Here is a 13,517-nt window from a genome sequence, read left to right as displayed (position 1 = left end):
GGGGTAGACATGAGAGAGATGCTCCTGGCCTCCAGTCAGTCAGAAGGCACCCTCCAGCAGCTCGGTGTCCTCTCTGTCCCATCTGGGGCTTTCGGTTCTCAGATCTGACTGGCTTTTGGCATTTGGCCCGTCTCCTAACTGACCCACACACTTGGTCTCTGGCTCTAAGCCCTCATTTACCCTGTGTAGGTTACGGCCCTGCTGGTGGTATGACCCTCGTATTGGATCCTGGTCTTCCCCAGCCCTTTCCCAAGGTGGGACTTCTGGGACACAGCCTCTGCCTGCCAGACTTGTAACTGAGCCCTGGTTAGAACTGGTACTTTCGTCCTGGCATGGCGGCCCCACTAACTGATGAAGGTCAAGGTGAGACCGGGTATGGACCTTGCCTTCATGTCTCCTCTTTATAATCACAGTCAAACAGGTATTTCCCAAAGCGCCTATGCACACACGTCCCCTTATGGTGACTGAGCTGCTCCTATTCTGCAGTCTCCTGGAGCTAATCTACTAACTACAGCTCTCAAAACTCGAGCACTCGGGGTCAAACCCTGTGTTAAGAAATAGATATAGATGGTCCCATCTTTGGGCGCGAAACCAACGCCTGGCTCGGAGCAGCAGCAGCGTCACGGACCCCAAGGGTTTCCCTGGCCAGTGTTTCTCCCTCCAGCCTACAGCATGGGGAGTATCTTTGCGAACATCTTTAGGGGTCTTTTTGGCAAAAAAGAAACGCACGTTCTCATGGTGGGCCTGGACGCTGCAGGGAAGACCACCATCCTGTACAAACTGAAGTTGGGTGAGATCGTGACCACCATCCCCACGATACGTTTCAACGTGGAAACTGTGGAGTACAAGAACATAAGCTTCACCGAGCGGGACGTGGGCGGTCAGGACAAGATCCAGCCTCTGTGGCGCCACTACTTCCAGAACACACAAGGTCTCATCTTTGTGGTTCACAGCAAGGACCGAGAGCGCGTGAATGGGGCCCGAGAGGAGCTCATGCGGAGGCTGGCGGAGGAAGAGCTCGGGCATGCTGTCCTGCTCGTGTTCGCAAACAAGCAGGACCTCCCCAACGCCACGGACGCAGCCGAGATCATGGGCAGCCTGGGCCTACACCCTCTGCGCCATAGGAACTGGCACATTCGGGCCCCTGTGCCGCCAGTGGGCACGGGCTCTGTGTGGGACTGGACTGGCTGTGCAATCAGCTCCAGAACCAGAAGTGAGCCGCGCTCCTCTCTCCCCTCTCACGCCCTCCCTCACCCGTGCTTTCCTCTCCCGTGGCGGCCGTGCCCCTGTGGTGTGAGTGCCAGAAGCGTCTCCATGGTCGGTGCCGGTGTGCCTCGCCCTGCTGTACATGTGCAGACGCAGCCTGCAACCGGGTTTTTATTTCATGTCAGCAGTTCTCGTTTCCAGTGAGGCACTTTCTGGTACTTTCATACAATATTACTCAGCTTTTATAATTGTAAAATGAGAATCAACCCACTGTTTAGTCCCGAGAAGGGATTGTTAGGCACTCGGGGTCTATAGGAGTCGCTGTCAGATCAGCCCAACACTCCTCCTCTGGGCTTTAGATCTGTGTTGAGGTCCATTTTGACGGTTGGTTTTAAGCCAAACTTAGTGCATTTTGAAAACCCATTACAAATACAATATAAGGAAACACTTGAACACAGAAGGGAGAAATGTGCCTAGTGATAGATTCTGCAGTAACGGCTTGAGTCCAGTCTGCCTGTGGTCTCTCCCGTCTGGAGCGTGTGGTCGGCAGAACCAGCCACAAAACATTCTGCATGGTCACTTACGGTTCCCGAATGGCTGTCTTGCTGGGTCTTCCGCATCCCATAGCATTTGCTTGTACCTGTGCTTACACCACTGCCCTGGGGATGGGCTGGGGGCTGTAGCCACTGCTCACAGACCCCTTGGATGAACCCCACCCTTCCCTTGGGTTGGTGTAGGTGCTTTGGTGGGACCACTCTGGCCAGAGCAGGAGCCCCCGCCCCCACCCCCCATGGTCCCCTGCACGCCCACTCGCACTCGCTCCAGGCTGTCTGGGTCTCACCAGTAGGCGCGCAGACAGGTGACCGACCACCTTAGAGCCTAGCTGCTCAGAGCCCCCGTCCACATGTGCCTGCAAGGGTCAGATCTGACATCATCATCTACAACCTCTCCTTTTTCTTTTGTATTTTGATAAACGCTGAAGAAGCTGGAGCTGTTAAACTTTATCTTGAGGGAAACCCTCAGAACTGGTTTATCTGGTGTCGTGGAACCTCTTACTGCTTTCAGGACTCAATTAGTAATCAACTGTTTTTGTATACTTGTTTTCAGTTTTCATGTCGACAAACAAGCACTCTAATTATAGTTATTAGAATAAAATCTCTTAAAAAAAAATAGATGGTCACTTGGACTTCCCAGAGAACTTTGAAGTGGACATCATCCTAACCTTCCAGTTGAAGAAAGGGAGGTTCAGAGAAGTTAAGTAACGTCCCCATGTCACACAGTTTACAAGTGGCAGAATCTGGATTCAGAGTCACGCCTTTCTGCTACCAAAGCACCTCGACCTTCTGTGAGCTTTCCATGATGGGCTAAGGGCAAATTCATTCATATACTGAATGACTTATCAAACATTTCAGCACTTATAAGTCTTTAAATACTATTTCAAAATTTAATAATATCAAGTTTCGCATAAAAAGAAAAAGGGTCAGATGAGCTGAGTGTCAGGTAAACAGGGTATAGTGAGACCCGTCTCTTGTGGCAATCTGTAGGTCATCTCAAATAGCCAGAAAAAGCTCTGCAGACCTTTCCAGTCACCTTTTCTTGTTCTCACTGACAGAACTGAAAGAAAGGAAGAGAGAGAGAGAGAGAGGAGGAAGAATGAGGCAGTACCTGCCAGGCCTACCACTCTCTGCAACCTGAGGGGGAGAACTGACACACAAAACAGTGCTATGGGCATGAGACTCTCCCATGCACACTGCGGAGGCCTTTGGAATGTTTTCAAAAGACCCACCACCCCACCTCCCCGCCCCTCCCACGTGTGTTTCTAGCTTTCATTGCTAGGTTAGAAGTTCCAACAGACCAAGTCTCAGGAAGTATGCTGTTCCCTCATTCATCACCCCCCACCCCCCACACACCCTGCCACCAACACAATCAGCCCCCTAACACATAGGAAAGGGTGGTGGGGTGGTGTCATTTTTAATCCTGTTATCCCAGTTACGGCCGATGGGGCCAGGGATGGGCTTGGGAATTAAGTACAGCCTGTTGATTGACCAGCCAGTGGCCCAAGACGTGGCCTGGCATGAAAGTTATTAACATGGGCCATAGTGACAATGCTCTAATCAAATTCTCTCGAGAAGTTTGACTGAGATAAAAGGCAGCTGGTAGTATGACTAGAAGCTCAAAGACACAAAGACAGAAGCCACAAGTAAGCAGAAGCCATGAATAAGCAGAAACCACATGTTGGCAAACAAAGGAGTAGAGAGCCAAGCAGTAAACTGAGGAATCTCCTCTTGCTGTGGAGCAGAGGAGGTGACCAGCCCCTGGAGCTGCTGCCGATCCAGAATCCTGTTCCAAGCTTTGAGAAACCAGGCTGCACTCAGTTGTATGATACCCTCAGGCTTAGTGGCTTCCCCATTTGCAGAAAAGTCCTGCAACAAATCCTATTACTGAAAATAATGTGAGACAATCTTTGGGCTCTTTAAACCTACCGGGGCCCACAGGCAGAGAGAGGATGGAGGAAGGCTGGGGGCATGGGGCAGTCACTCCATTTCTGCCTTTCGCATTCCTTCCAAAAGCGCAGCAGACTGCATGAGTCCAGGTGGGGGCCCTGGTGAGGGTCTGGCTCTCTAGCCATTTCTAATAGTCAGCTATTGAAACACTCCCCAGGTACCTCCCTGGTTACCCCGTGCTTCTCCATGAGGAATCTGTTTCTTCACTCCCCCAGCCCCTACTCAGCTTAGTTCTAATCTCCCAGAACTCAAGACACAGGCCACCGTCTCTTTGTTTTCAAACCCTGAACTTTGAGTATGGCCTCAAGGGAGAGCCACTAAATGAAAGCCGAGGCTTTCCCTTTAAACATGCCTTTTCTTGTAGCAGGTTTGAACTCATGTCTTTAAAAAACTCCTAAATGTTTATTTTAAAAAGCAGGCCCTGTGTTCCAAAGCCTATGGCTAGGGTCCTTTGAAGTAGCCTGAGTATGGAACAGTGATTTAGAGCTAAGGGCTCATCTCAAATCACCAGTTGATGTTTACCTGATTCTCCTCTCTCTCTACCCCAGGTCTCCCTTTGAAGTCAGACTGGGGCACAACTGTCCACCAGAGGCTGTGACTTACAGCTGTGCCCGGGTCCTACATTCTGAGGCACCATTCTTAGATGGGTGCTCCCTTCACACCTGCCCCATTTCCTGAGCCTAGAAAACACCAGTGGACACACCCATTCCAGCAACAGTTTCCCAGCCACTCCATGGGGGTGGGCCCCCCCTTTTTTCTTCCACCCCCTGGGGAAAAACACAGATGACCAAGAGCCCAGTCGGTGAAGGGGGGCAGATTGAATCAGGCCTTCCCTGAGCTGCTCCCAACCACAACGCATCTCTCATGTGCCCCCTTTCCCTCCACTCTAGCTTCATGCTGTTCTTAGCCCTCTGAGTAAAAGGCGCTCTGAGTCTTTTGCAAAGATAACCAGTTAGTACAACTGGTGCGGCCCCCAGGGGTCCAGGAGACTGGCGGACCTGCAGCGCTCTGAGCCACGCACTGCCTGGGGCTACTGAGGTCTGCCCTTCCTCAGACGCAGCGGCCTCGCGTTGTCTGGCCTCTCTTGGAAAGGAGCTGTTCCGCAGGCATTATCTTTCTAGCTAAGATTTGACATCAGAGGATTTAATATTTCTTTAAAAGGTTGCAATTTTGATAGACAAAAATTTTTCTTTCACGAATTTATTACCTATGACCCACTCCTCTGCCTTCTTAAACTAAGCATTTTGAAGTGACCTTTTCATGGTGACTTGCTTGGGGTCGTTAGTATGAATGCCTGTTCCCGGGTGAGCTGTATGTAATACCTCCAGAGCGCAGAGACCATGCTGTAGGCGTCTTTGTGTCCCTTGGCACCTAGGGCAGCGTGTGGCCAAGGAGGGACGGTGTGCGCATGTGGGTTGCACTGGCGACAGCTGACAGGTCACACAGGTCACACAGACAGTGAAGCAGGCAGAGCTTGCAGCTCGGGGTGGCGTACGGCCTTCCTCAGCTCCGGAATCCTTTCTTGCTCTCAGGGTGTCAGGTTGTCAGATGCTCTTTTCTTTTAACACGTTTTATTATCATACGTTTCAGTTATCACAAGATGTACCCTTTTAAGGTGGTTTTTGTTATATTCACCAAGTTGTGCTACCACAGCCACTATGTAATTCCAAAGATTTTCATCTCCCCCCTAAGAGAAATCCCATGCCCACTCATTGCCACTCCCCACTCCGCTACACTGAGCCCCGGCAACCACGCATCTACCTCCTGTCTCTCTGGACTTGCCTACTCTGAACACTTTTAGAAATGGCCTCAAGTACTCTGCGGTCCTTGTTTTCTGGCTTCTTCCTTTGAACCCGAGGTCTTCAACGTATCAGGACACGTTGCCACTCTGTCCTGTTCCAGCTTCAGAGCATTCCTTCACCTTCTCCACTGCATTTTAATTCTCTATGACCACTTTAGCAAAACATGTTAGAAATGTATGCAAAATGGAGTGGGCCGATACTGTGTAAAACTGAGTTCTTGTCAAATGTGGGGCATTGGGGACTTCCATTTCAGGTGCTCAGGAGCATTGCTCGCTTGTTTCCATTTCCTTGGCTGTTTAATCAATGGTCAAGACTCCTGGGTACAAGTGGGTCCCAGATAAGGAAAGTTTCAATATCAGAACTGTGCACTTCCAGAGACTTCTGGCCAAGATGGAGGCCGAGACTGACATGCTCTGTCTCCCTGCACAACTAAGAAGGAATACAACTACCTCAAAACTAGAAACAACTAGAAGTTCCAGAAAATCAAACTGCATGGAAGTCCAACAAAGATATAAAGAAGAAATACTCATCCAGACAGATGCTCCAGAACCCATCCGACTTTGCACAGTTAGTAAAATCCTCGCTGGAAGCACAGAAGCAGATCAATGAGTCTGGCTCCATTGCTGGTGGGGAGCACCTCTGTTTCATGGGCAGTGACAGAGAGGAAGAAGACATGTATATGAACATGATCCTGGCACACTTTTTACAGAAAAACAGAGTATATGTAAACATTGCCATTGGAGGATTTATGGCACTGCAGCAGCACTTGGCAGGCATTAATGTGGATGGACCAGAAAATGGTTATGGCCATTGGATTGCTAGTACCTCAGGCTCAAGGAGCAGCATCAGTTCTTCTGTTGCTGGGGAATCTTCTAATGGCTCAAATGATAGAGGAACAAAATCACTCGTAGATAAAATTAATATTGCTTTGAAGACAAAATCCGTTAATATCGGGGAAAAAGTTATCAGTTTTATTGAGAATACATCAATGCCTGTGGACCGAATGTCTTTCAATCTTCCTTGGCCAGACAGAACACGCACGGAGCGGCATGTGAGTAGCAGCGACAGGGTGGGCAAGCCATACCGTGGCGCGAAGCCTGTGTTCAGCATTGGGGATGAGGAAGAAAACGACACAGATGAAATTGACACTTCCTCCATGTCAGATGATGATAGAAAAGAGGTTGTAAACATTCAGACTAGGATAAACAAGCCGGACATCAAGCATCATTTTCCTTGTAAAGAAGCGAAAGAAAACAGACACAGGTTTCCTAGTCATCTGCTGGTTACTGAAACAATGTGTACTGTTTAAGGGAGATTCTTTCTCGGAAGGGATTGGCTTATATACAGTCTCGACAACACTAAATACCGTGGTTAAAATTACATCCAAAAAGAAACACCCTGAACTCATTACCTTCACGTATGGAAATAGCAGTGCTTCAGGAATAGAAATCTTGGCAATTGAAAGGTATTTGATCCCAAATGCACGAGATGCTACCAAATCCATAAAACAACAGATCATGAAAGTTCTGGATGCTCTGCAAAGTTAATGTGAAAGAAAGTTATTTCAAAAGAAATTAAGGCAACCAAGAGAAACATGGACATTTTCCTGACTGAATAGTAACTGGAGACATTTCATTTGCTCATGGGGGTGCCTGAAGAGCAGGCCTAAAAAGTGTAAATTATTATAATCAATCTCTGGACAGTTAAAATTTTTAAAAATGTTCTTTTGTATGTTTGGTTTTGTAAAATGGTTAATTATGAAAGTCAATTATTAAATGACTTTGAAGTAACTGCCCCTGTGCTCTTATGAACTAAGGGAGCGGAATGCAGTTCTGTTTTGAAGAGCTGTTTTAAGGGAACACGCACCAATTTCAGATTTAAAAACAACCATACACACACATATTTGCAATGTCTTCTCCGAAAATTAGAGATAGAAATAGTTCAAGAGACCCCTTTAATTGCTACATTGGGTTTTATCCACTGAGCAATATCAGAAACTAAAAACTATTACATAGATTAATAATTAGCTTGGTGTTTCTCTTCTTAAAAAGAGTGAATCTTTTTACTGAAATAGATCAAGATTCCAGCCAACTCAGAAATTCAGTCCAGCCAGGGAAATGTTGAAACATTTGTTTCCAAACATCTTCTTTGCACCATTGGCTAATACTTTGAAGACAATGTGCTTCAGATATTTAACTTCATCCTAATGGTTTCTCTGGGGCAATGAAAAGCAATATAATAAGTAGGTAAGCGTGTTAAGATTACAGTTAACATTTTTGAGGACAGAATTGTATCTATGCAAAGGTCATTGGTCTTAATATACAGATGGACTATCTGATGTAGGATATTTGAAGACACATGTTGAACATATACTGATTTATCCTCAGTGAGATTATGGTCTGTGACCACAAATATCCACTTAAATAAAAGCCAAATAATCAAAGGGATGTATAAACTATAGTTGTTTTTATCATCATGTTCTGAAATTTCTCTTCTTTGGTTTTTGTCTTGTCTTACTTAAATTCCAGTGGTTTGAACCTACTTTTATTCTCTTAATATGACAAAACTGTACAGTGATCTGCTTTATTTTGCAGCTTCCTCACTTTCATTTATTGAGGTCCGTATTAGACACATTAGGTACGAGAAATCCAAGGACACATTTGAGGACATGGAACAACTTCTTGTAAAATCTAATTTGGGAAATGGCAAATTTTACAATTCGCCATGTCTTAAAATGTGATAGATCATCTGTAAGGGGTTGCTAGGAGAAATGTTTAGATGTGTCCTGTTTGCAGACAGTTACTTTAATTTACTTAATGGAAATCAAATGAATAAAAGGCAGCATCGGCCAGTATATTTTATTCCAATACTTAAGTAAAAACAGTTTACTTAAAGTGGTTGAAGACATTTGCATGAAATTGCACCTGGTGCAATAACTGATATTTTTAACTCTCCCCACAACTGTTATATTACTCTTATTCTGTTTCTTGGCACCCCCTTTAGAAATGTTCTGAAATCTCATCTTTTGCCCATTTCAGCTTTTTACATAATATTAATGTAAAGACATGTCACAGTTTATAAATGACAGTTGTAAATAAACCAATACAGTTTTCTCAAAAAAATAAAATACAAAGAATTGTGCACTTCCACTTTGCAGCAACTTCTACAAATTCTTTCATAGCTATTCTCTATTTTGAGCCCGGTATCAGGACCAAGAAATTGGTGTACGGTGTCTAAAAAAGAGAAGAGCAGCCTCTGATCTTCAGCAACCGGCCTGATGCTCACACCCAGGACTCAGCCGTCAGGAGCTGGCTTGGGCACTAGGTCATGGTGTTCTGTGGGACATAATCTCACAGAACACCAGCATCGGACACAGTCACTCTGTGACTACAAGGGAGACAAAAATGACTACTTCATAGTCAGACAAAAATAAGATCACTATGCAAATCACAAAAATATCAAGCCTCTCCACATCCTAGCTAATATAAGTGACTGCGGCTTCATTACCAACCACAGCTTCAGCACTACTCCATTCTCCCCACCTTCTAAATAAGAACTAAAAGACGCACAGTCATAGACTTATACCTGCTTACTGGTAACAGTCAATGCAGAGAAACCTTCCTAAATCCTCCCCAAAATCACCAGACACAAGTCCAAATCCTTTCAGTTCTAAACACTCTTTACCGGTGTACATTCTTCCCTCTTGCAAGAAATTATAAACTCAGCTTTGGTTGACTACAGGTGTGTTCTTACTGGTTTTTAACCGGAGGATGTTGGCACAAGTGAAGTTGCCACCGAGAGTCAGCAGAAACCCTCTCTTCCTTGAACCAAGAGATCCTCATCTCCCTTGTGGTTTACACATCTGAGACGTTCTGCATCACTACTCCGTGGCCCACGGCTAGGAGCGAAGCTCGGGAGGAATTGAGCTCCAGTATTTCCTTGAGTCCCTTTGGCTTTGAGTTTATTTTCTTTTCCTAGGAATGACATGCTATGGGACTTGATGGTTATCTGCCCAGATATAGATTGCTCCCTAATAAAATTATCATCTAGCCTTCCAATAACTGTTCTTATGTCTGTCTATCTGTCCATCTGTCTGTCTAATGTCTTAAGTGTCATCTTTAGGTAGAAAATTTTGACAGGAACAGCACAGACACAGGCCCAGGAAGTCCATCTTTGAACTGGTCTCTGGGGTGGAGGAATTCAGGGGATCCCTTTGGAACCAATTTTACCCCAGGCCACCATTTCAAAACCTCACAAAGGCTTCTTTCCCAATCTTGTATTTGTGTTATTCCAGGGAACTGCTTTCTCTAACGTTCTATCTGCCTGGAATCTGGAGGACTTTTAGCCAGCCCAGTGGGTGACAATCAGCCTTTGACCCTGGACCACACCACAGAGACACAAAGTTTCCTTATAGACTGTTCTTGTTTTCCTGGGGTCGTCTTAGTCTAAAATGACACCCTTCTGGGCCAAACATCTGCTGCTCTTGTGTTAACTGATCTTATTTCTCTAACAGAATTTAAGGGACAATTTGGAATTGCAATGGCCACTTGGGAGAATTTGATGTGAACAAGATTGTTCATGTCAGAGGTTCTGTGCAGAAAATAAAGAAAACCTCACAAAGGGCTTGTCTTGCCTAAAAGAGAGATTCTTTCCTTTAACTTAAGAGACACAGCCCCTGCTGCTCCCGCCCTCTGGGGGTCAGTAAGTGCTGGCTTTCCATCACACAGCTTGATAAGACTGTCAAGTTCCCAAGCTATTGTCTAAAACAGCATAACATCACTCTTTCTCGTGTATATGTCAAAATCTGTTTTCTATATCTAACCCTTTTTTTAACCTTGCCTTGCAGAAGGAACCTATTCAGACTTACAGTGATAATTTCACACTTACTGGAAGCCAGCTCTCTCACATTTTTTGTTTCTATCCCTTTTATTTTGTCATCTCTAAAAAAACTGTAAAGGTAACATCGAAAACATCTTTCAGCTGTGCACATTCTAGGAATTGCTAGAGTCCAGATAAACTGTCAAAAATGTCTGAAAAGGAAGTTGTTCAATTGTGTTTCTTTCTGTGAACACAAAAAGATAATAAGAAAAGGTTTTAGTTCCAAGATAGAGTCTTGGGCTTGATGCAACATCTTTTAAAATTCATTTTATTATATACAAATAGTGTCAGTACAATATTTTGCTTTGAGTAAGGCCATGGTTAAAGTTCTCATGATTCAAACTTTCTAGTTTTTCTACATTGGTTTTATGATATAGGTTATGCTGTTTCTATACCATGTTTAAATGTAAAAATTACATATGAAATCATATTCAACTAAATACAATCAAGATAATGGCTCATTTTGGGGTGTGCACAGGGCCTTGAGATTTTGCTCCACACGCATGTCATCTGCTTGTTATTGACAGGACGCTTCTCAATATGGGCTCCCTTACCTTACTGTGTTTTGACTCCCTGTGGCCTTCTACCAGTTAAGAAAAAACCAAACTCTTGTGTTTTTCTTCAGTCTTAACTAGTGCTAGAAATATAACTGATTCTTAACCAAATACCCCTTCTTTAATCATTTAAGAAGAGAGATTTCCTTCTATAGGTCCCTTCTGGGTCTTAAGTTTCCCTCACATAATTCTAAAGTTGCTTCTTTAAAAAGTGAAACTTGATCACACTTCAGCAAGATGTTTCTGCAGAGGTTATTATAACCTTATCAGCAAAACCTAGCCCACTGGGAGTGGGAACCCATTTGGGGGCTCTCCTAGTTACAAGAGTCAGTCTGCTCTTGCTTTGCAGGAACTATTTGACTCCCCTCATAGAATGTGCCCACCGCGAGGGACAAACATTGGCTCATTCCTATTATGCTAAATGGTACTTCTTCTCCCAGTGCATTCTGTGCCCTACTAGGGAATTACATCTCACATGGCCATCAGGCTTACACCCACCTGCCAACATACTAACTGGCCTTATGTATTCAGGACGGCTGTTAGAGGCGTTCACATGCTTCAAATTACCACCCTGCACAGGATCACATTTCCCTGAAGAGTGTACAGTAGTTCCTCTCTATATCGCTGTTCACTTATGATGGCCTTACTGTATTCCGGTATTTTTCAAAATATTATATTTAATTAATTATAGTGGATATTTTGCTGTATCGCGGAAGTTTGCGGCACTGTACAGTAAATACTAAAGCAAATGTAAGGTTCCTACTTTGCGGATTTTCACCTATCACGGGGGGATCTACCCCAGCCCCAGGCTCAGCCCTTTCAGGCCCCTCTGCCTGCGATGTTCTTCCCCAAATACCTCAGAATTTTTCTCTCCCCCTTTCAGTCTCTGCTCAGACACTGCATTCTCTGTGAGGCCTCCTCTGACCACTCCGCACTAAAGTGCAGGTTCTCTGAGGGCAGGATTTGTTCTTCTGTTCAATGGTGTAACCTTGATAGCTACAACAGTGCCTGGCATGTGGTGGGTGCCCAGAAGACACTAGTTGAGTGGGTGTAGGCATGAGTGAATGGTTCAGAGGGGCGCGTGGGACCCAGAGCAATTTACAGGTGCAGGTGGAGCTCCTGGTCACTCTCTGGGGAAGGCTTCCCTGGTGACAGTTAGACCAGTACATGATCTGAAGGGTGATGGGTGTCTCTAGACCAGTCTCTCTTCCTCTGAACTTATTTACACACAGACTACCTTCTGCTGTGAACCACAATCCCTTAAGAAAGAGGTTCTGCATGCTCCCTGGGCCTTCCACACCAAGCCTTCCTCTGTACCCACCCAACTGGCAAAACAGCTGCTATTGGCCTTGGCGACCCCCAACTCCATGTTTGAATAAATTCTTCTTTCCCATTGCAGGGAAAGGAACAAACACCTTCAGGATGAAAGGGACATACGCTTCTAGGTAAGGGCCTAGTGCCCCTTTTTCTGGGGAAAGACAAGGTCTGTGGTCCCTTGGCAGCCAGAAACTGAGCCAGGACTGGCCAGGAATGTCCTGAGGCTTGGGGTCTGGTTGCTCCTTCTGTAGGGGCAGGACCATGGCTTATGCTTTTTTGAAAATAATAAAAATGCAGGATGGCCTCCTGGGTAACACTGTGTTAACTTTCCATGAAGCCACACACGTCTCTCTTGGTGTAAAGGACAGAAATATTTGGGAGGGTCACACATTTCTTGGATGCAGAAATGGTAGTTCTTGCCATGAGATGGTGCAGTTGAAATGTCATGATCACTTTTCAATCAAAATGCTCAGTTTTTTTCTTCATTAAAATTTTGATCTCTAGATGAAAAATTTGCATTTTACATTGTCATAGATCAAATTCCAAATATGTATCTTACAATTGACATAGTGGATTTTATGTCTAGTCTTTTTAAACTGTGGGGGCCCCTGCTGCTCCATACCTGAGCACCACACTTACATGCTTTCCCAAAAGGCATGTTATTCCGTGTTTATTTAAACATCTTCCTGATGGGCTGCATTAAACAAATCTATGATCCCACGTTTCCCTACCTTTTTCCCTTTTAGACAGTAGCAGTTGGGTGTTCAAAAGGGAAGAAAAATTGGAGCAGGACTGATTGGTATGAGTTTTTATTGGAATGATCACACCATGAATTTCATGTGTGTCCTTGGGCAAGTCATTCACCTCCTTGGCCCATGACCTCAATTACCACATGAGGAAAGGGGATCCCGACCTTTTTTTTTTACATTCTAACGATTTTTTTAGAAAACTCGTGTAAAGAGGCTTTGCACTGAACGCTAGCTGAACAGTGGCCTAAATGCAGTCAGCAAGAGGCAGCTGGTTTGTCCTGCATGAGGTACGCCCCAGTTTATGACTGCAGATCCAAGGGGCCTTGTTCCACCATTTCTTTTCTATCCCTGGCTGGCAGCAAACATCTCTGCTGCCCACCTGTGTGTACTGTTAGAGGCAAGGCTCCAGTCTATATGTTTGTAACACTGAATTTATTTTTAAACTTCCAATGAAATGTCATCCTATTCCCTTGACTTTGCTTCCCCTCTCCTGCCAAACTCATTTTG

General features: G+C 45.1%; 2 pseudogenes; both read left to right on the top strand.

The window, feature by feature from the left end:
- Positions 1 to 672: 672 nt before the first annotated feature.
- On the top strand, positions 673 to 1,217 carry LOC150012542 (ADP-ribosylation factor 1 pseudogene; annotated as a pseudogene).
- A 4,833-nt stretch (positions 1,218 to 6,050) lies between these two features.
- Positions 6,051 to 7,059, top strand: LOC150012541 (TBC1 domain family member 23 pseudogene; annotated as a pseudogene).
- The last annotated feature ends 6,458 nt before the right edge of the window (positions 7,060 to 13,517 follow it).

This window comes from Furipterus horrens, unplaced genomic scaffold (assembly GCF_987537825.1).
Source record: "Furipterus horrens unplaced genomic scaffold, mFurHor1.1.pri manual_scaffold_4, whole genome shotgun sequence".
NCBI classification, from domain to species: domain Eukaryota; kingdom Metazoa; phylum Chordata; class Mammalia; order Chiroptera; family Furipteridae; genus Furipterus; species Furipterus horrens.
This window is presented reverse-complemented; position numbering and strand designations above follow the sequence as displayed.